This window comes from Rhipicephalus microplus, chromosome X (assembly GCF_043290135.1).
Source record: "Rhipicephalus microplus isolate Deutch F79 chromosome X, USDA_Rmic, whole genome shotgun sequence".
NCBI lineage: Eukaryota > Metazoa > Arthropoda > Arachnida > Ixodida > Ixodidae > Rhipicephalus > Rhipicephalus microplus.
This window is the reverse complement of record NC_134710.1, coordinates 163356138-163373154: the sequence shown is the minus strand read 5'-3', so window position 1 is coordinate 163373154 and position 17017 is coordinate 163356138. Positions and strand designations below refer to the sequence as shown.

The following is a 17017-nucleotide window of genomic DNA, read 5'->3' as shown; positions in this document are numbered from 1 at the left end:
TCGACGAGGATGGGATTCGAACCCACGCGGGCAGAGCTCAATGGATTAGCAGTCCATCGCCTTAAGCTCTCATCCACCTCGTACGCCTTGCAGGCCATCTGTGCAGCTAACACACTAGTGTCGAAGACCGATCACTGGGAGAACAAAAAAAGTTACGCGACTCGACGAGGATGGGATTCGAACCTACGCGGGCAAGGCCCAATGGATTAGCAGTCCATCGCCTTAACCTCTCGGCCACCTTGTCCGCCTTGCAGGCCACCCGTGCAGTTTACACACAAGTGTCGAAGACTGATTACTGGGAGAACAAAAAAAAGTTACGTGACTCGACCAGGATCGGATTCGAACCCACGCGGGTCGAGCCCAATAAATTAGCAGTCGATCCTTAACCTCTCGCCCACCTCGTCCGCCTTGCACCCCATCCGTGCAGCTTACACACTAGTGTCGAAGACAGATAACTGGGAGAATAAAAAAAAGTTACGCGACTCGACGAGGATGGGATTGAAACCCACGCGGCCAGAGCCCAATGGATTAGCAGTCCATCGCCTTAACCTCTCGGCCACCTCGTCCGCCTTGCAGGCCACCCGTGCAGCTTACACACTAGTGACGTAGACAGATCACTGGGAGAACAAAACAAGTTACGCGACTCGACGAGGATGGGATTCGAACCCACGCGGAAAGAGCCCAATGGATTAGCAGTCCATCGCCTTAACCTCTCGGCCACCTCGTCCGCGTTGCAGGCCATTCGTGCGGCTTACACACTAGTGTCGTAGACAGATCACTGGGAGAACAAAACAAGTTACGCGACTCGACGAGGATGGGATTTGAACTCACGCCGGCAGAGCCCAATGAATCAGCAGTCCATCGCCTTAACCTCTCGGCCACCTCTTCCGCCTTGCAGGCCATCCGTGCAGCTTACACACTAGTGTCGAAGACTGATTACTGGGAGAACAAAAAAAGTTACGCGACTCGACGAGGATGGGATTTGAACCCATGCGGGCCGAGCCTAATAAATTAGCAGTCAACCTCTCGGCCACCTCGTCCGCCTTGCAGGCCATCTGTGCAGCTTACACACTAGTGTCGAAGACCGATCACTGGGAGAACAAAAAATAGTTACGCGACTCGACGAGGATGGGATTCGAACCCACGTGGGCAGAGCCCAATGGATTAGCTGTCCATCGCCTTAACCTCTCGGCCACCTCGCCCGCCTTGCAGGCCATTCGTGCAGCTTACACACTAGTGTCGAAGACCGATCACTGGGAGAACAAAAAAAAGTTACGCGACTCGACGAGGATCAGATTCGAACCGATGCGGGCCGAGCCTAATAAAATAGCAGTATATCTCCTTAACCTCTCGGCCCTCTCGTCCGCTTTGCTGGCCATCCATGCAGTTTACACACTAGTGTCGTAGACCCATCACTGGGAGGACAAAAAAAATTACGCGACTCGACGAGGATAGGATTCGAACCAAAGTGGGCAGAGCCCAATGGATTAGCAGTCCATCGCCTTAACCACTCGACCACCTCGTCCGCCTTGCAGGCCATCCATGCAGCTTACACACTAGTGTCGTAGACCGATCACTGGGAGAACAAAAACAACGTTACGCGACTCGACGAGGATGGAATTCGAACCCACGCGGGCAGTGCCCAATGGATTAGCAGTCCATCGCCATAACCTCTCGGCCACCTCGTCCGCCTTGCAGGCCATCCGTGCAGCTTACACACTAGTGTCGAAGACCGATCACTGGGAGAACAAAAAAAAGTTACGCGACTCGACGAGGATGAGATACGAACCGATGCGGGGCGAGCCCAATAAATTAGCAGTATATCTCCTTAACCTCTCGGCCCCCTCGTCCGCCTTGCTGGCCATCCGTGCAGTTTACACACTAGTGTCGCAGACCCATCACTGGGAAGACAAAAAAAAATTAAGCGACTCGACGAGGATAGGATTCGAACCCAAGCGGGCAGAGCCCAATGGATTAGCAGTCCATCGCCTTAACCACTCGACCACCTCGTCCGCCTTGCAGGCCATCCGTGCAGCTTACACACTAGTGTCGAAGACCTATCACTGGGAGAACAAAAACAAAGTTACGCGACTCGACGAGGATGGAATTCGAACCCACGCGGGCAAGCCCAATGGATTAGCAGTCCATCGCCTTAACCTCTCGGCCACCTCGTCCGCCTTGCAGGCCATCCGTGCAGCTTACACACTAGTGTCGAAGACTGATCACTGGGAGAACAAAAAAAGTTACGCGGGTCGACGAGGATGGGATTCGAACCCACGCGGGCAGAGCCCAGTGGATTAGCAGTTCATCGCCTTAACCTCTCAGCCACATCGTCCGTCTTGCCGGCCCTCAGTGCAGCTTACACGCTAGTGTCGAAGACCGATCACTGGAAAACAAAAAAAAGTTACGCGACTCGACGAGGATGGGATTCGAAACCACGCGGGCAGAGCCCAACGGATTAGCAGTCCATCGCCTTAACCTCTCGGCAACCTCGTCCGCCTTGAAGGCCATTCGTGAAGCTTATACACTAGAGTCGTAGACAGATAACTGGGAGTACAAAAAAAAGTTACGCGACTCGACGAGGATGGGATTCGAACCGACGCGGGCCGAGCCCAATAAATAAGCAAGCAATCTCCTTATCCTCTCGGCCCCCTCGTCCGCCTTGCAGGCCATCCGTTTAGTTTACACACTAGTGTCGTAGACCGATCACTGGGAGAACAAAAAAAAAGTTAGACGACTCGACGAAAATGGGATTCGAACCCACGCGGGCAGAGCCCAATGGATTAGCAGTCCATCGCCTTAACCTCTCGGCCACCTCGTCCGCTTTGCAGGCCATTCGTGCAGCTTTCACTCTAGTGTTGAAGACCGATCACTGGGAGAACAAAAAAAGTTACGCGACTGGACGAGGATGGGATTCGAACCCACGCGGGCAGAGCCCAATGGATTAGCAGTCCATCGCCTTAAGCTCTCGGACACCTCGTTCGCATTGCGGGCAACCCGTGCAGCTTACACACTAGTGTCGAAGACTGTATACTGGGAGAACAAAAAAAGTTACGCGACTCGACGAGGATGGGATTTGAACCCATGCGGGCCGAGCCCAATAAATTAGCAGTCAATCCTTAACCTCTCGGCCACCTCGTCCACTTTGCGGAGTGGCTATGAAAAGAGAAAAGAAGAGAAAAGCGAGCCCCGTTATTGTCTGCTTCAAAGAGCGACACCGCCACAGTAGCTCACGAGGGATGGGGGTGAGGAGGGATAAAAAGGATAGGAGTAAAGATGTGGGAAAGCCGAAGAAGGAGAAGAGAAGAAGAGACGTGTGGTAAGCCACAGCGAGCGAGGACAAATCGAGGGGATAGAAGAGATAGGAAAGATGGAGCACGGTCACTGGAGTCCGAGGACGGGGCGCACCTGCGAGAGCTCCTTTCGGCGTCGGTGGATGGCGTAGAACAAGTCCAGTAAATCAGAGCTGCACTGTCGTCGGAGGTGGAAGGTCGTCGGCGGCAGGAGATGACGTAGGGCGAGTCCAGTCGGCCAGAGCCACGCTGACGCGGGAGATCGCAAGCGCGCGGAGCGCGCGAGCGCACGACCGGTCAGCTCGAAATCCAGCAAGCGAGTCCTCGTCCACTTTGCAGGCCATTCGTGCAGCTTTCACACTAGTGCTGAAGACCGATCACTGGGAGAAGAAAAAAAGTTACGCGACTCGACGAGGATCAGATTCGAACCGATGCGGGCCGAGCCTAATAAAATAGCAGTATATCTCCTTAACCTCTCGGCCCTCTCGTCCGCCTTGCTGGCCATCCATGCAGTTTACACACTAGTGTCGTAGACCCATCACTGGGAGGACAAAAAAATTTACGCGACTCGACGACGATGGGATTCGAACCCACGCGGGCAGAGCCCAATGCATTAGCAGTCCATGGCCTTAACCTCTCGGCCACCTCGTCCGCCTTGCAGGCCATCTGTGCAGCTTACACACTAGTGTCGAAGACCGATCACTGGGAGAACAAAAATAGTTACGCGACTCGACGAGGATGGGATTCGAACCCACGTGGGCAAAGCCCAATGGATTAGCTGTCCATCGCCTTAACCTCTCGGCCACCTCGCCCGCCTTGCAGGCCATTCGTGCAGCTTACACACTAGTGTCGAAGACCGATCACTGGGAGAACAAAAAAAAGTTACGCGACTCGACGAGGATCAGATTCGAACCGATGCGGGCCGAGCCTAATAAAATAGCAGTATATCTCCTTAACCTCTCGGCCCTCTCGTCCGCCTTGCTGGCCATCCATGCAGTTTACACACTAGTGTCGTAGACCCATCACTGGGAGGACAAAAAAAATTACGCGACTCGACGAGGATAGGATTCGAACCAAAGTGGGCAGAGCCCAATGGATTAGCAGTCCATCGCCTTAACCACTCGACCACCTCGTCCGCCTTGCAGGCCATCCATGCAGCTTACACACTAGTGTCGTAGACCGATCACTGGGAGAACAAAAAATAAAGTTACGCGACTCGACGAGGATGGGATACAAACCCACGCGGGCAGAGCCCAACGGATTAGCAGTCCATCGCCTTAACCTCTCGGTAACCTCGTCCGCCTTGCAGGCCATTCGTGCAGCTTACACACTAGTGTCGTAGACAGATCACTGGGAGAACAAAAAAAAGTAACACGACTCGACGAGGATGGGATTGGAACAAACGCGGGCAGAGCCCAGTATATTAGCAGTCCATCGCCTTAACCTCTCGGCCACCTCGTCCGCCTTGCAGGCCATCCGTGCAGCTTACACACTAGTGTCGAAGACCGATCACTGGGAGAAACAAAAAAAGTTACGCGACTCGACGAGGATGGGATTCGATCCCACGCGGGCAGAGCCCAATGGATTAGCAGTCCATCGCCTTAACCTCTCGGCCACCTCGCCCGCCTTGCAGGCCATTCGTGCAGCTTACACACTAGTGTCGAAGACCGATCACTGGGAGAACAAAAAAAGTTACGCGACTCGACGAGGATGAGATACGAACCGATGCGGGGCGAGCCCAATAAATTAGCAGTATATCTCCTTAACCTCTCGGCCCCCTCGTCCGCCTTGCTGGCCATCCGTGCAGTTTACACACTAGTGTCGCAGACCCATCACTGGGAAGACAAAAAAAAATTAAGCGACTCGACGAGGATAGGATTCGAAACCACGCGGGCAGAGCCCAACGGATTAGCAGTCCATCGCCTTAACCTCTCGGCAACCTCCTCCGCCTTGAAGGCCATTCGTGAAGCTTACACACTAGAGTCGTAGACAGATAACTGGGAGAACAAAAAAAAAGTTACGCGACTCGACGAGGATGGGATTCGAACCGACGCGGGCCGAGCCCAATAAATAAGCAAGCAATCTCCTTATCCTCTCGGCCCCCTCGTCCGCCTTGCAGGCCATCCGTTTAGTTTACACACTAGTGTCGTAGACCCATCACTGGGAGAACAAAAACAAAGTTAGACGACTCGACGAAAATGGGATTCGAACCCACGCGGGCAGAGCCCAATGGATTAGCAGTCCATCGCCTTAACCTCTCGGCCACCTCGTCCGCTTTGCAGGCCATTCGTGCAGCTTTCACACTAGTGTTGAAGACCGATCACTGGAAGAACAAAAAAAGTTACGCGACTGGACGAGGATGGGATTCGAACCCACGCGGGCATTGCCCAATGGATTAGCAGTCCATCGCCTTAAGCTCTCGGACACCTCGTCCGCATTGCGGGCAACCCGTGCAGCTTACACACTAGTGTCGAAGACTGATTACTGGGAGAACAAAAAAAGTTACGCGACTCGACGAGGATGGGATTTGAACCCATGCGGGCCGAGCCCAATAAATTAGCAGTCAATCCTTAACCTCTCGGCCACCTCGTCCTCTTTGCAGGCTATTCGTGCAGCTTTCACACTAGTGCTGAAGACCGATCACTGGGAGAAGAAAAAAAGTTACACGACTCGACGAGGATGGGATTCGAACCCACGCGGGCAGAGCCCAATGCATTAGCAGTCCATGGCCTTAACCTCTCGGCCACCTCGTCCGCCTTGCAGGCCATCTGTGCAGCTTACACACTAGTGTCGAAGACCGATCACTGGGAGAACAAAAAATAGTTACGCGACTCGACGAGGATGGGATTCGAACCCACGTGGGCAGAGCCCAATGGATTAGCTGTCCATCGCCTTAACCTCTCGGCCACCTCGCCCGCCTTGCAGGCCATTCGTGCAGCTTACACACTAGTGTCGAAGACCGATCACTGGGAGAACAAAAAAAAGTTACGCGACTCGACGAGGATCAGATTGGAACCGATGCGGGCCGAGCCTAATAAAATAGCCGTATATCTCCTTAACCACTCGGCCCTCTCGTCCGCCTTGCTGGCCATCCATGCAGTTTACACACTAGTGTCGCAGACCCATCACTGGGAGGACAAAAAAAATTACGCGACTCGACGAGGATAGGATTCGAACCAAAGTGGGCAGAGCCCAATGGATTAGCAGTCCATCGCCTTAACCACTCGACCACCTCGTCCGCCTTGCAGGCCATCCACGCAGCTTACACACTAGTGTCGTAGACCGATCACTGGGAGAACAAAAACAACGTTACGCGACTCGACGAGGATGGAATTCGACCCACGCGGGCAGTGCCCAATGGATTAGCAGTCCATCGCCTTAACCTCTCGGCCACCTCGTCCGCCTTGCAGGCCATCCGTGCAGCTTACACACTAGTGTCGAAGACCGATCACTGGGAGAACAAAAAAAAGTTACGCGACTCGACGAGGATGAGATACGAACCGATGCGGGGCGAGCCCAATAAATTAGCAGTACATCTCCTTAACCTCTCGGCCCCCTCGTCCGCCTTGCTGGCCATCCGTGCAGTTTACACACTAGTGTCGCAGACCCATCACTGGGAAGACAAAAAAAATTAAGCGACTCGACGAGGATAGGATTCGAACCCAAGCGGGCAGAGCCCAATGGATTAGCAGTCCATCGCCTTAACCACTCGACCACCTCGTCCGCCTTGCAGGCCATCCGTGCAGCTTACACACTAGTGTCGAAGACCTATCACTGGGAGAACAAAAACAAAGTTACGCGACACGACGAGGATGGAATTCGAACCCACGCGGGCAGTGCCCAATGGATTAGCAGTCCATCGCCTTAACCTCTCGGCCACCTCGTCCGCCTTGCAGGCCATCCGTGCAGCTTACATACTGGTGTCGAAGACTGATCACTGGGAGAACAAAAAAAGTTACGCGGGTCGACGAGGATGGGATTCGAACCCACGCGGGCAGAGCCCAGTGGATTAGCAGTTTATCGCCTTAACCTCTCAGCCACATCGTCCGTCTTGCAGGCCCTCCGTGCAGCTTACACGCTAGTGTCGAAGACCGATCACTGGAAAACAAAAAAAAGTTACGCGACTCGACGAGGATGGGATTCGAAACCACGCGGGCAGAGCCCAACGGATTAGCAGTCCATCGCCTTAACCTCTCGGCAACCTCGTCCGCCTTGAAGGCCATTCGTGAAGCTTACACACTAGAGTCGTAGACAGATAACTGGGAGAACAAAAAAAAAGTTACGCGACTCGACGAGGATCAGATTGGAACCGATGCGGGCCGAGCCTAATAAAATAGCAGTATATCTCCTTAAGCACTCGGCCCTCTCGTCCGCCTTGCTGGCCATCCATGCAGTTTACACACTAGTGTCGCAGACCCATCACTGGGAGGACAAAAAAAATTACGCGACTCGACGAGGATAGGATTCGAACCAAAGTGGGCAGAGCCCAATGGATTAGCAGTCCATCGCCTTAACCACTCGACCACCTCGTCCGCCTTGCAGGCCATCCACGCAGCTTACACACTAGTGTCGTAGACCGATCACTGGGAGAACAAAAACAACGTTACGCGACTCGACGAGGATGGAATTCGACCCACGCGGGCAGTGCCCAATGGATTAGCAGTCCATCGCCTTAACCTCTCGGCCACCTCGTCCGCCTTGCAGGCCATCCGTGCAGCTTACACACTAGTGTCGAAGACCGATCACTGGGAGAACAAAAAAAAGTTACGCGACTCGACGAGGATGAGATACGAACCGATGCGGGGCGAGCCCAATAAATTAGCAGTACATCTCCTTAACCTCTCGGCCCCCTCGTCCGCCTTGCTGGCCATCCGTGCAGTTTACACACTAGTGTCGCAGACCCATCACTGGGAAGACAAAAAAAAATTAAGCGACTCGACGAGGATAGGATTCGAACCCAAGCGGGCAGAGCCCAATGGATTAGCAGTCCATCGCCTTAACCACTCGACCACCTCGTCCGCCTTGCAGGCCATCCGTGCAGCTTACACACTAGTGTCGAAGACCTATCACTGGGAGAACAAAAACAAAGTTACGCGACTCGACGAGGATGGAATTCGAACCCACGCGGGCAGTGCCCAATGGATTAGCAGTCCATCGCCTTAACCTCTCGGCCACCTCGTCCGCCTTGCAGGCCATCCGTGCAGCTTACATACTGGTGTCGAAGACTGATCACTGGGAGAACAAAAAAAGTTACGCGGGTCGACGAGGATGGGATTCGAAACCACGCGGGCAGAGCCCAACGGATTAGCAGTCCATCGCCTTAACCTCTCGGCAACCTCGTCCGCCTTGAAGGCCATTCGTGAAGCTTACACACTAGAGTCGTAGACAGATAACTGGGAGAACAAAAAAAAAGTTACGCGACTCGACGAGGATGGGATTCGAACCGACGCGGGCCGAGCCCAATAAATAAGCAAGCAATCTGCCTATCCTCTCGGCCCCCTCGTCCGCCTTGCAGGCCATCCGTTTAGTTGACACACTAGTGTCGTAGACCCATCACTGGGAGAACAAAAAAAAGTTAGACGACTCGACGAAAATGGGATTCGAACCCACGCGGGCAGGGCCCAATGAATTAGCAGTCCATCGCCTTAACTTCTCGGCCACCTCGTCCGCTTTGCAGGCCATTCGTGCAGCTTTCACACTAGTGTTGAAGACCGATCACCGGGAGAACAAAAAAAGTTACGCGACTGGACGAGGATGGGATTCGAACCCACGCGGGCAGAGCCCAATGGATTAGCAGTCCATCGCCTTAAGCTCTCGGACACCTCGTCCACATTGCGGGCAACCCGTGCAGCTTACACACTAGTGTCGAAGACTGATTACTGGGAGAACAAAAAAAGTTACGCGACTCGACGAGGATGGGATTTGAACCCATGTGGGCCGAGCCCAATAAATTAGCAGTCAATTCTTAACCTCTCGGCCACCTCGTCCACTTTGCAGGCCATTCGTGCAGTTTACACACTGGTGTCGTAGACCCATCACTGGGAGGACAAAAAAAATTACGCGACTCGACGAGGATAGGATTCGAACCAAAGTGGGCAGAGCCCAATGGATTAGCAGTCCATCGCCTTAACCACTCGACCACCTCGTCCGCCTTGCTGGCCATCCATGCAGCTTACACACTAGTGTCGTAGACCGATCACTGGGAGAACAAAAACAACGTTACGCGACTCGACGAGGATGGAATTTGAACCTACGCGGGCAGTGCCCAATGGATTAGCAGTCCATCGCCTTATTCTCTCGGCCACCTCGTCCGCCTTGCAGGCCATCCGTGCAGCTTACACACTAGTGTCAAAGACCGATGACTGGGAGAGCAAAAAAAGTTACGCGACTCGACGAGGATGGGATTCGAACCCATGAGGGCAGAGCCCAGTGGATTAGCAGTCCATCGCCTTAACCTCTCGGCCACCTCGTCCGTCTTGCAGGCCCTCCGTGCAGCTTACACACTAGTGTCGAAGACCGATCACTGGAAAACAAAAAAAAGTTACGCGACTCGACGAGGATGGGATTCGAACCCACGCGGGCAGAGCCCAACGGAATAGCAGTCCATCGCCTTAACCTCTCGGCAACCTCGTCCGCCTTGAAGGCCATTCGTGCAGTTTACACACTAGTGTCGTAGACAGATAACTGGGAGAACAAAAAAAGTTACGCGACTCGACGAGGATGAGATACGAACCGATGCGGGGCGAGCCCAATAAATTAGCAGTGTATCTCCTTAACCTCTCGGCCCCCTCGTCCGCCTTGCTGGCCATCCGTGCAGTTTACACACTAGTGTCGCAGACCCATCACTGGGAAGACAAAAAAAAATTAAGCGACTCGACGAGGATAGGATTCGAAACCACGCGGGCAGAGCCCAACGGATTAGCAGTCCATCGCCTTAACCTCTCGGCAACCTCCTCCGCCTTGAAGGCCATTCGTGAAGCTTACACACTAGAGTCGTAGACAGATAACTGGGAGAACAAAAAAAAAGTTACGCGACTCGACGAGGATGGGATTCGAACCGACGCGGGCCGAGCCCAATAAATAAGCAAGCAATCTCCTTATCCTCTCGGCCCCCTCGTCCGCCTTGCAGGCCATCCGTTTAGTTTACACACTAGTGTCGTAGACCCATCACTGGGAGAACAAAAACAAAGTTAGACGACTCGACGAAAATGGGATTCGAACCCACGCGGGCAGAGCCCAATGGATTAGCAGTCCATCGCCTTAACCTCTCGGCCACCTCGTCCGCTTTGCAGGCCATTCGTGCAGCTTTCACACTAGTGTTGAAGACCGATCACTGGAAGAACAAAAAAAGTTACGCGACTGGACGAGGATGGGATTCGAACCCACGCGGGCAGAGCCCAATGGATTAGCAGTCCATCGCCTTAAGCTCTCGGACACCTCGTCCGCATTGCGGGCAACCCGTGCAGCTTACACACTAGTGTCGAAGACTGATTACTGGGAGAACAAAAAAAGTTACGCGACTCGACGAGGATGGGATTTGAACCCATGCGGGCCGAGCCCAATAAATTAGCAGTCAATCCTTAACCTCTCGGCCACCTCGTCCTCTTTGCAGGCTATTCGTGCAGCTTTCACACTAGTGCTGAAGACCGATCACTGGGAGAAGAAAAAAAGTTACACGACTCGACGAGGATGGGATTCGAACCCACGCGGGCAGAGCCCAATGCATTAGCAGTCCATGGCCTTAACCTCTCGGCCACCTCGTCCGCCTTGCAGGCCATCTGTGCAGCTTACACACTAGTGTCGAAGACCGATCACTGGGAGAACAAAAAATAGTTACGCGACTCGACGAGGATGGGATTCGAACCCACGTGGGCAGAGCCCAATGGATTAGCTGTCCATCGCCTTAACCTCTCGGCCACCTCGCCCGCCTTGCAGGCCATTCGTGCAGCTTACACACTAGTGTCGAAGACCGATCACTGGGAGAACAAAAAAAAGTTACGCGACTCGACGAGGATCAGATTGGAACCGATGCGGGCCGAGCCTAATAAAATAGCAGTATATCTCCTTAACCACTCGGCCCTCTCGTCCGCCTTGCTGGCCATCCATGCAGTTTACACACTAGTGTCGCAGACCCATCACTGGGAGGACAAAAAAAATTACGCGACTCGACGAGGATAGGATTCGAACCAAAGTGGGCAGAGCCCAATGGATTAGCAGTCCATCGCCTTAACCTCTCGGCCACCTCGTCCGCCTTGCAGGCCATCCGTGCAGCTTACATACTGGTGTCGAAGACTGATCACTGGGAGAACAAAAAAAGTTACGCCGGTCGACGAGGATGGGATTCGAACCCACGCGGGCAGAGCCCAGTGGATTAGCAGTTTATCGCCTTAACCTCTCAGCCACATCGTCCGTCTTGCAGGCCCTCCGTGCAGCTTACACGCTAGTGTCGAAGACCGATCACTGGAAAACAAAAAAAAGTTACGCGACTCGACGAGGATGGGATTCGAAACCACGCGGGCAGAGCCCAACGGATTAGCAGTCCATCGCCTTAACCTCTCGGCAACCTCGTCCGCCTTGAAGGCCATTCGTGAAGCTTACACACTAGAGTCGTAGACAGATAACTGGGAGAACAAAAAAAAAGTTACGCGACTCGACGAGGATGGGATTCGAACCGACGCGGGCCGAGCCCAATAAATAAGCAAGCAATCTGCTTATCCTCTCGGCCCCCTCGTCCGCCTTGCAGGCCATCCGTTTAGTTGACACACTAGTGTCGTAGACCCATCACTGGGAGAACAAAAAAAAGTTAGACGACTCGACGAAAATGGGATTCGAACCCACGCGGGCAGGGCCCAATGAATTAGCAGTCCATCGCCTTAACCTCTCGGCCACCTCGTCCGCTTTGCAGGCCATTCGTGCAGCTTTCACACTAGTGTTGAAGACCGATCACTGGGAGAACAAAAAAAGTTACGCGACTGGACGAGGATGGGATTCGAACCCACGCGGGCAGAGCCCAATGGATTAGCAGTCCATCGCCTTAAGCTCTCGGACACCTCGTCCACATTGCGGGCAACCCGTGCAGCTTACACACTAGTGTCGAAGACTGATTACTGGGAGAACAAAAAAAGTTACGCGACTCGACGAGGATGGGATTTGAACCCATGTGGGCCGAGCCCAATAAATTAGCAGTCAATCCTTAACCTCTCGGCCACCTCGTCCACTTTGCAGGCCATTCGTGCAGCTTTCACACTAGTGCTGAAGACCGATCACTGGGAGAAGAAAAAAAGTTACACGAATCGACGAGGATGGGATTCGAACCCACGCGGGCAGAGCCCAATGCATTAGCAGTCCATGGCCTTAACCTCTCGGCCACCTCGTCCGCCTTGCAGGCCATCTGTGCAGCTTACACACTAGTGTCGAAGACCGATCACTGGGAGAACAAAAAATAGTTACGCGACTCGACGAGGATGGGATTCGAACCCACGTGGGCAGAGCCCAATGGATTAGCTGTCCATCGCCTTAACCTCTCGGCCACCTCGCCCGCCTTGCAGGCCATTCGTGCAGCTTACACACTAGTGTCGAAGACCGATCACTGGGGGAACAAAAAAAAGTTACGCGACTCGACGAGGATCAGATTCGAACCGATGCGGGCCGAGCCTAATAAAATAGCAGTATATCTCCTTAACCTCTCGGCCCTCTCGTCCGCCTTGCTGGCCATCCATGCAGTTTACACACTAGTGTCGTAGACCCATCACTGGGAGGACAAAAAAAATTACGCGACTCGACGAGGATAGGATTCGAACCAAAGTGGGCAGAGCCCAATGGATTAGCAGTCCATCGCCTTAACCACTCGACCACCTCGTCCGCCTTGCTGGCCATCCATGCAGCTTACACACTAGTGTCGTAGACCGATCACTGGGAGAACAAAAACAACGTTACGCGACTCGACGAGGATGGAATTTGAACCCACGCGGGCTGTGCCCAATGGATTAGCAGTCCATCGCCTTATTCTCTCGGCCACCTCGTCCGCCTTGCAGGCCATCCGTGCAGCTTACACACTAGTGTCAAAGACCGATGACTGGGAGAGCAAAAAAAGTTACGCGACTCGACGAGGATGGGATTCGAACCCACGAGGGCAGAGCCCAGTGGATTAGCAGTCCATCGCCTTAACCTCTCGGCCACCTCGTCCGTCTTGCAGGCCCTCCGTGCAGCTTACACACTAGTGTCGAAGACCGATCACTGGAAAACAAAAAAAAGTTACGCGACTCGACGAGGATGGGATTCGAACCCACGCGGGCAGAGCCCAACGGAATAGCAGTCCATCGCCTTAACCTCTCGGCAACCTCGTCCGCCTTGAAGGCCATTCGTGCAGCTTACACACTAGTGTCGTAGACAGATAACTGGGAGAACAAAAAAAGTTACGCGACTCGACGAGGATGGGATTCGAACCGACGCGGGCCGAGCCCAATAAATAAGCAAGCAATCTCCTTATCCTCTCGGCCCCCTCGTCCGCCTTGCATGCCATCCGTTCAGTTTACACACTAGTGTCGTAGACCCATCACTGGGAGAACAAAAAAAAGTTACACGACTCGACGAAAATGGGACTCGAACCCACGCGGGCAGAGCCCAATGGATTAGCAGTCCATCGCCTTAACCTCTCGGCCTCCTCGTCCGCCTTGCAGGCTACCCGTGCAGCTTACACACTAGTGGCGAAGACTGATTACTGGGAGAACAAAAAAAGTTACGCGACTCGACGAGGATGGGATTCGAACCCACGCGGGCTGAGCCCAATAAATTAGCAGTCAATCTCCTTAACCTCTCGGCCACGTCGTCCACCTTGCAGGCCATTTGTGCAGCTTGTACACTAGTGTCGAAGACCCATCACTCGGAGAAAAAAAGTTACGCGACTCGACGAGGATGGGATTCGAACCCACGCGGGCAGAGCTCAATGGATTAGCAGTCCATCGCCTTAAGCTCTCATCCACCTCGTACGCCTTGCAGGCCATCTGTGCAGCTAACACACTAGTGTCGAAGACCGATCACTGGGAGAACAAAAAAAGTTACGCGACTCGACGAGGATGGGATTCGAACCTACGCGGGCAAGGCCCAATGGATTAGCAGTCCATCGCCTTAACCTCTCGGCCACCTTGTCCGCCTTGCAGGCCACCCGTGCAGTTTACACACAAGTGTCGAAGACTGATTACTGGGAGAACAAAAAAAAGTTACGTGACTCGACCAGGATCGGATTCGAACCCACGCGGGTCGAGCCCAATAAATTAGCAGTCGATCCTTAACCTCTCGCCCACCTCGTCCGCCTTGCACCCCATCCGTGCAGCTTACACACTAGTGTCGAAGACCGATCACTGGGAGAACAAAAAAAGTTACGCGACTCGACGAGGATGAGATACGAACCGATGCGGGGCGAGCCCAATAAATTAGCAGTATATCTCCTTAACCTCTCGGCCCCCTCGTCCGCCTTGCTGGCCATCCGTGCAGTTTACACACTAGTGTCGCAGACCCATCACTGGGAAGACAAAAAAAAATTAAGCGACTCGACGAGGATAGGATTCGAAACCACGCGGGCAGAGCCCAACGGATTAGCAGTCCATCGCCTTAACCTCTCGGCAACCTCCTCCGCCTTGAAGGCCATTCGTGAAGCTTACACACTAGAGTCGTAGACAGATAACTGGGAGAACAAAAAAAAAGTTACGCGACTCGACGAGGATGGGATTCGAACCGACGCGGGCCGAGCCCAATAAATAAGCAAGCAATCTCCTTATCCTCTCGGCCCCCTCGTCCGCCTTGCAGGCCATCCGTTTAGTTTACACACTAGTGTCGTAGACCCATCACTGGGAGAACAAAAACAAAGTTAGACGACTCGACGAAAATGGGATTCGAACCCACGCGGGCAGAGCCCAATGGATTAGCAGTCCATCGCCTTAAGCTCTCGGACACCTCGTCCGCATTGCGGGCAACCCGTGCAGCTTACACACTAGTGTCGAAGACTGATTACTGGGAGAACAAAAAAAGTTACGCGACTCGACGAGGATGGGATTTGAACCCATGCGGGCCGAGCCCAATAAATTAGCAGTCAATCCTTAACCTCTCGGCCACCTCGTCCTCTTTGCAGGCTATTCGTGCAGCTTTCACACTAGTGCTGAAGACCGATCACTGGGAGAAGAAAAAAAGTTACACGACTCGACGAGGATGGGATTCGAACCCACGCGGGCAGAGCCCAATGCATTAGCAGTCCATGGCCTTAACCTCTCGGCCACCTCGTCCGCCTTGCAGGCCATCTGTGCAGCTTACACACTAGTGTCGAAGACCGATCACTGGGAGAACAAAAAATAGTTACGCGACTCGACGAGGATGGGATTCGAACCCACGTGGGCAGAGCCCAATGGATTAGCTGTCCATCGCCTTAACCTCTCGGCCACCTCGCCCGCCTTGCAGGCCATTCGTGCAGCTTACACACTAGTGTCGAAGACCGATCACTGGGAGAACAAAAAAAAGTTACGCGACTCGACGAGGATCAGATTGGAACCGATGCGGGCCGAGCCTAATAAAATAGCAGTATATCTCCTTAACCACTCGGCCCTCTCGTCCGCCTTGCTGGCCATCCATGCAGTTTACACACTAGTGTCGCAGACCCATCACTGGGAGGACAAAAAAAATTACGCGACTCGACGAGGATAGGATTCGAACCAAAGTGGGCAGAGCCCAATGGATTAGCAGTCCATCGCCTTAACCACTCGACCACCTCGTCCGCCTTGCAGGCCATCCACGCAGCTTACACACTAGTGTCGTAGACCGATCACTGGGAGAACAAAAACAACGTTACGCGACTCGACGAGGATGGAATTCGACCCACGCGGGCAGTGCCCAATGGATTAGCAGTCCATCGCCTTAACCTCTCGGCCACCTCGTCCGCCTTGCAGGCCATCCGTGCAGCTTACACACTAGTGTCGAAGACCGATCACTGGGAGAACAAAAAAAAGTTACGCGACTCGACGAGGATGAGATACGAACCGATGCGGGGCGAGCCCAATAAATTAGCAGTACATCTCCTTAACCTCTCGGCCCCCTCGTCCGCCTTGCTGGCCATCCGTGCAGTTTACACACTAGTGTCGCAGACCCATCACTGGGAAGACAAAAAAAAATTAAGCGACTCGACGAGGATAGGATTCGAACCCAAGCGGGCAGAGCCCAATGGATTAGCAGTCCATCGCCTTAACCACTCGACCACCTCGTCCGCCTTGCAGGCCATCCGTGCAGCTTACACACTAGTGTCGAAGACCTATCACTGGGAGAACAAAAACAAAGTTACGCGACTCGACGAGGATGGAATTCGAACCCACGCGGGCAGTGCCCAATGGATTAGCAGTCCATCGCCTTAACCTCTCGGCCACCTCGTCCGCCTTGCAGGCCATTCGTGCGGCTTACACACTAGTGTCGTAGACAGATCACTGGGAGAACAAAACAAGTTAAGCGACTCGACGAGGATGGGATTCGAACCCACGCGGGCAGAGCCCAGTGGATTAGCAGTCCATCGCAATAACCTCTCGGCCACCTTGTCCGCCTTGCACTCCATCCGTGCAGCTTGCATACTAGTGTCGAAGACCGATCACTGGGAGAGCAATAAGAAAGTTACACGACACGACGAGGATGGGATTCGAAATCACGCGGGCAGAGCCCAATAAATTAGCAGTCAATCTCCTTAACCTCTC

The 17017-nt window shown here is 53.6% G+C and overlaps 1 protein-coding gene and 60 non-coding genes across 61 annotated transcripts in view; 1 reads left to right on the top strand and 60 right to left on the bottom strand.

Moving 5' to 3' along the window:
* LOC142775133 (uncharacterized) overlaps positions 1-17017 on the top strand; it is a 45338-nt gene that overhangs the window by 21922 nt on the left and 6399 nt on the right. The gene's annotated exons all lie outside the window — the stretch shown is intronic.
* Positions 163-244, bottom strand: TRNAS-GCU (transfer RNA serine (anticodon GCU)). Its single transcript has one exon. It is a non-coding gene; the product is annotated as a tRNA-Ser (tRNA).
* Positions 485-566, bottom strand: TRNAS-GCU (transfer RNA serine (anticodon GCU)). The gene has a single exon. It is a non-coding gene; the product is annotated as a tRNA-Ser (tRNA).
* Positions 646-727, bottom strand: TRNAS-GCU (transfer RNA serine (anticodon GCU)). The gene has a single exon. It is a non-coding gene; the product is annotated as a tRNA-Ser (tRNA).
* Positions 807-888, bottom strand: TRNAS-GCU (transfer RNA serine (anticodon GCU)). Its single transcript has one exon. It is a non-coding gene; the product is annotated as a tRNA-Ser (tRNA).
* TRNAS-GCU (transfer RNA serine (anticodon GCU)) lies at positions 1121-1202 on the bottom strand. The gene has a single exon. It is a non-coding gene; the product is annotated as a tRNA-Ser (tRNA).
* Positions 1444-1525, bottom strand: TRNAS-GCU (transfer RNA serine (anticodon GCU)). Its single transcript has one exon. It is a non-coding gene; the product is annotated as a tRNA-Ser (tRNA).
* Positions 1607-1688, bottom strand: TRNAS-GCU (transfer RNA serine (anticodon GCU)). Its single transcript has one exon. It is a non-coding gene; the product is annotated as a tRNA-Ser (tRNA).
* On the bottom strand, positions 1931-2012 carry TRNAS-GCU (transfer RNA serine (anticodon GCU)). Its single transcript has one exon. It is a non-coding gene; the product is annotated as a tRNA-Ser (tRNA).
* Positions 2094-2174, bottom strand: TRNAS-GCU (transfer RNA serine (anticodon GCU)). Its single transcript has one exon. It is a non-coding gene; the product is annotated as a tRNA-Ser (tRNA).
* On the bottom strand, positions 2254-2335 carry TRNAS-GCU (transfer RNA serine (anticodon GCU)). Its single transcript has one exon. It is a non-coding gene; the product is annotated as a tRNA-Ser (tRNA).
* Positions 2415-2496, bottom strand: TRNAS-GCU (transfer RNA serine (anticodon GCU)). The gene has a single exon. It is a non-coding gene; the product is annotated as a tRNA-Ser (tRNA).
* Positions 2740-2821, bottom strand: TRNAS-GCU (transfer RNA serine (anticodon GCU)). Its single transcript has one exon. It is a non-coding gene; the product is annotated as a tRNA-Ser (tRNA).
* TRNAS-GCU (transfer RNA serine (anticodon GCU)) lies at positions 2901-2982 on the bottom strand. The gene has a single exon. It is a non-coding gene; the product is annotated as a tRNA-Ser (tRNA).
* Positions 3863-3944, bottom strand: TRNAS-GCU (transfer RNA serine (anticodon GCU)). The gene has a single exon. It is a non-coding gene; the product is annotated as a tRNA-Ser (tRNA).
* Positions 4024-4105, bottom strand: TRNAS-GCU (transfer RNA serine (anticodon GCU)). Its single transcript has one exon. It is a non-coding gene; the product is annotated as a tRNA-Ser (tRNA).
* Positions 4347-4428, bottom strand: TRNAS-GCU (transfer RNA serine (anticodon GCU)). Its single transcript has one exon. It is a non-coding gene; the product is annotated as a tRNA-Ser (tRNA).
* TRNAS-GCU (transfer RNA serine (anticodon GCU)) lies at positions 4835-4916 on the bottom strand. The gene has a single exon. It is a non-coding gene; the product is annotated as a tRNA-Ser (tRNA).
* TRNAS-GCU (transfer RNA serine (anticodon GCU)) lies at positions 5484-5565 on the bottom strand. Its single transcript has one exon. It is a non-coding gene; the product is annotated as a tRNA-Ser (tRNA).
* On the bottom strand, positions 5645-5726 carry TRNAS-GCU (transfer RNA serine (anticodon GCU)). Its single transcript has one exon. It is a non-coding gene; the product is annotated as a tRNA-Ser (tRNA).
* TRNAS-GCU (transfer RNA serine (anticodon GCU)) lies at positions 5965-6046 on the bottom strand. The gene has a single exon. It is a non-coding gene; the product is annotated as a tRNA-Ser (tRNA).
* TRNAS-GCU (transfer RNA serine (anticodon GCU)) lies at positions 6127-6208 on the bottom strand. The gene has a single exon. It is a non-coding gene; the product is annotated as a tRNA-Ser (tRNA).
* TRNAS-GCU (transfer RNA serine (anticodon GCU)) lies at positions 6450-6531 on the bottom strand. Its single transcript has one exon. It is a non-coding gene; the product is annotated as a tRNA-Ser (tRNA).
* On the bottom strand, positions 6613-6693 carry TRNAS-GCU (transfer RNA serine (anticodon GCU)). The gene has a single exon. It is a non-coding gene; the product is annotated as a tRNA-Ser (tRNA).
* Positions 6935-7016, bottom strand: TRNAS-GCU (transfer RNA serine (anticodon GCU)). The gene has a single exon. It is a non-coding gene; the product is annotated as a tRNA-Ser (tRNA).
* Positions 7098-7179, bottom strand: TRNAS-GCU (transfer RNA serine (anticodon GCU)). Its single transcript has one exon. It is a non-coding gene; the product is annotated as a tRNA-Ser (tRNA).
* Positions 7420-7501, bottom strand: TRNAS-GCU (transfer RNA serine (anticodon GCU)). The gene has a single exon. It is a non-coding gene; the product is annotated as a tRNA-Ser (tRNA).
* On the bottom strand, positions 7744-7825 carry TRNAS-GCU (transfer RNA serine (anticodon GCU)). Its single transcript has one exon. It is a non-coding gene; the product is annotated as a tRNA-Ser (tRNA).
* Positions 7907-7987, bottom strand: TRNAS-GCU (transfer RNA serine (anticodon GCU)). Its single transcript has one exon. It is a non-coding gene; the product is annotated as a tRNA-Ser (tRNA).
* On the bottom strand, positions 8230-8311 carry TRNAS-GCU (transfer RNA serine (anticodon GCU)). Its single transcript has one exon. It is a non-coding gene; the product is annotated as a tRNA-Ser (tRNA).
* Positions 8393-8474, bottom strand: TRNAS-GCU (transfer RNA serine (anticodon GCU)). The gene has a single exon. It is a non-coding gene; the product is annotated as a tRNA-Ser (tRNA).
* TRNAS-GCU (transfer RNA serine (anticodon GCU)) lies at positions 8554-8635 on the bottom strand. Its single transcript has one exon. It is a non-coding gene; the product is annotated as a tRNA-Ser (tRNA).
* On the bottom strand, positions 8879-8960 carry TRNAS-GCU (transfer RNA serine (anticodon GCU)). The gene has a single exon. It is a non-coding gene; the product is annotated as a tRNA-Ser (tRNA).
* TRNAS-GCU (transfer RNA serine (anticodon GCU)) lies at positions 9040-9121 on the bottom strand. Its single transcript has one exon. It is a non-coding gene; the product is annotated as a tRNA-Ser (tRNA).
* On the bottom strand, positions 9360-9441 carry TRNAS-GCU (transfer RNA serine (anticodon GCU)). Its single transcript has one exon. It is a non-coding gene; the product is annotated as a tRNA-Ser (tRNA).
* On the bottom strand, positions 9684-9765 carry TRNAS-GCU (transfer RNA serine (anticodon GCU)). Its single transcript has one exon. It is a non-coding gene; the product is annotated as a tRNA-Ser (tRNA).
* TRNAS-GCU (transfer RNA serine (anticodon GCU)) lies at positions 9845-9926 on the bottom strand. Its single transcript has one exon. It is a non-coding gene; the product is annotated as a tRNA-Ser (tRNA).
* Positions 10494-10575, bottom strand: TRNAS-GCU (transfer RNA serine (anticodon GCU)). Its single transcript has one exon. It is a non-coding gene; the product is annotated as a tRNA-Ser (tRNA).
* TRNAS-GCU (transfer RNA serine (anticodon GCU)) lies at positions 10655-10736 on the bottom strand. The gene has a single exon. It is a non-coding gene; the product is annotated as a tRNA-Ser (tRNA).
* On the bottom strand, positions 10975-11056 carry TRNAS-GCU (transfer RNA serine (anticodon GCU)). Its single transcript has one exon. It is a non-coding gene; the product is annotated as a tRNA-Ser (tRNA).
* TRNAS-GCU (transfer RNA serine (anticodon GCU)) lies at positions 11137-11218 on the bottom strand. Its single transcript has one exon. It is a non-coding gene; the product is annotated as a tRNA-Ser (tRNA).
* TRNAS-GCU (transfer RNA serine (anticodon GCU)) lies at positions 11460-11541 on the bottom strand. The gene has a single exon. It is a non-coding gene; the product is annotated as a tRNA-Ser (tRNA).
* TRNAS-GCU (transfer RNA serine (anticodon GCU)) lies at positions 11782-11863 on the bottom strand. Its single transcript has one exon. It is a non-coding gene; the product is annotated as a tRNA-Ser (tRNA).
* TRNAS-GCU (transfer RNA serine (anticodon GCU)) lies at positions 12107-12188 on the bottom strand. The gene has a single exon. It is a non-coding gene; the product is annotated as a tRNA-Ser (tRNA).
* On the bottom strand, positions 12268-12349 carry TRNAS-GCU (transfer RNA serine (anticodon GCU)). Its single transcript has one exon. It is a non-coding gene; the product is annotated as a tRNA-Ser (tRNA).
* Positions 12588-12669, bottom strand: TRNAS-GCU (transfer RNA serine (anticodon GCU)). The gene has a single exon. It is a non-coding gene; the product is annotated as a tRNA-Ser (tRNA).
* TRNAS-GCU (transfer RNA serine (anticodon GCU)) lies at positions 12750-12831 on the bottom strand. Its single transcript has one exon. It is a non-coding gene; the product is annotated as a tRNA-Ser (tRNA).
* TRNAS-GCU (transfer RNA serine (anticodon GCU)) lies at positions 13073-13154 on the bottom strand. The gene has a single exon. It is a non-coding gene; the product is annotated as a tRNA-Ser (tRNA).
* TRNAS-GCU (transfer RNA serine (anticodon GCU)) lies at positions 13236-13317 on the bottom strand. The gene has a single exon. It is a non-coding gene; the product is annotated as a tRNA-Ser (tRNA).
* On the bottom strand, positions 13397-13478 carry TRNAS-GCU (transfer RNA serine (anticodon GCU)). The gene has a single exon. It is a non-coding gene; the product is annotated as a tRNA-Ser (tRNA).
* On the bottom strand, positions 13558-13639 carry TRNAS-GCU (transfer RNA serine (anticodon GCU)). Its single transcript has one exon. It is a non-coding gene; the product is annotated as a tRNA-Ser (tRNA).
* TRNAS-GCU (transfer RNA serine (anticodon GCU)) lies at positions 13881-13962 on the bottom strand. The gene has a single exon. It is a non-coding gene; the product is annotated as a tRNA-Ser (tRNA).
* TRNAS-GCU (transfer RNA serine (anticodon GCU)) lies at positions 14361-14442 on the bottom strand. Its single transcript has one exon. It is a non-coding gene; the product is annotated as a tRNA-Ser (tRNA).
* Positions 15170-15251, bottom strand: TRNAS-GCU (transfer RNA serine (anticodon GCU)). Its single transcript has one exon. It is a non-coding gene; the product is annotated as a tRNA-Ser (tRNA).
* On the bottom strand, positions 15490-15571 carry TRNAS-GCU (transfer RNA serine (anticodon GCU)). The gene has a single exon. It is a non-coding gene; the product is annotated as a tRNA-Ser (tRNA).
* TRNAS-GCU (transfer RNA serine (anticodon GCU)) lies at positions 15652-15733 on the bottom strand. The gene has a single exon. It is a non-coding gene; the product is annotated as a tRNA-Ser (tRNA).
* TRNAS-GCU (transfer RNA serine (anticodon GCU)) lies at positions 15975-16056 on the bottom strand. The gene has a single exon. It is a non-coding gene; the product is annotated as a tRNA-Ser (tRNA).
* TRNAS-GCU (transfer RNA serine (anticodon GCU)) lies at positions 16138-16218 on the bottom strand. Its single transcript has one exon. It is a non-coding gene; the product is annotated as a tRNA-Ser (tRNA).
* Positions 16461-16542, bottom strand: TRNAS-GCU (transfer RNA serine (anticodon GCU)). Its single transcript has one exon. It is a non-coding gene; the product is annotated as a tRNA-Ser (tRNA).
* On the bottom strand, positions 16624-16705 carry TRNAS-GCU (transfer RNA serine (anticodon GCU)). Its single transcript has one exon. It is a non-coding gene; the product is annotated as a tRNA-Ser (tRNA).
* On the bottom strand, positions 16785-16866 carry TRNAS-GCU (transfer RNA serine (anticodon GCU)). The gene has a single exon. It is a non-coding gene; the product is annotated as a tRNA-Ser (tRNA).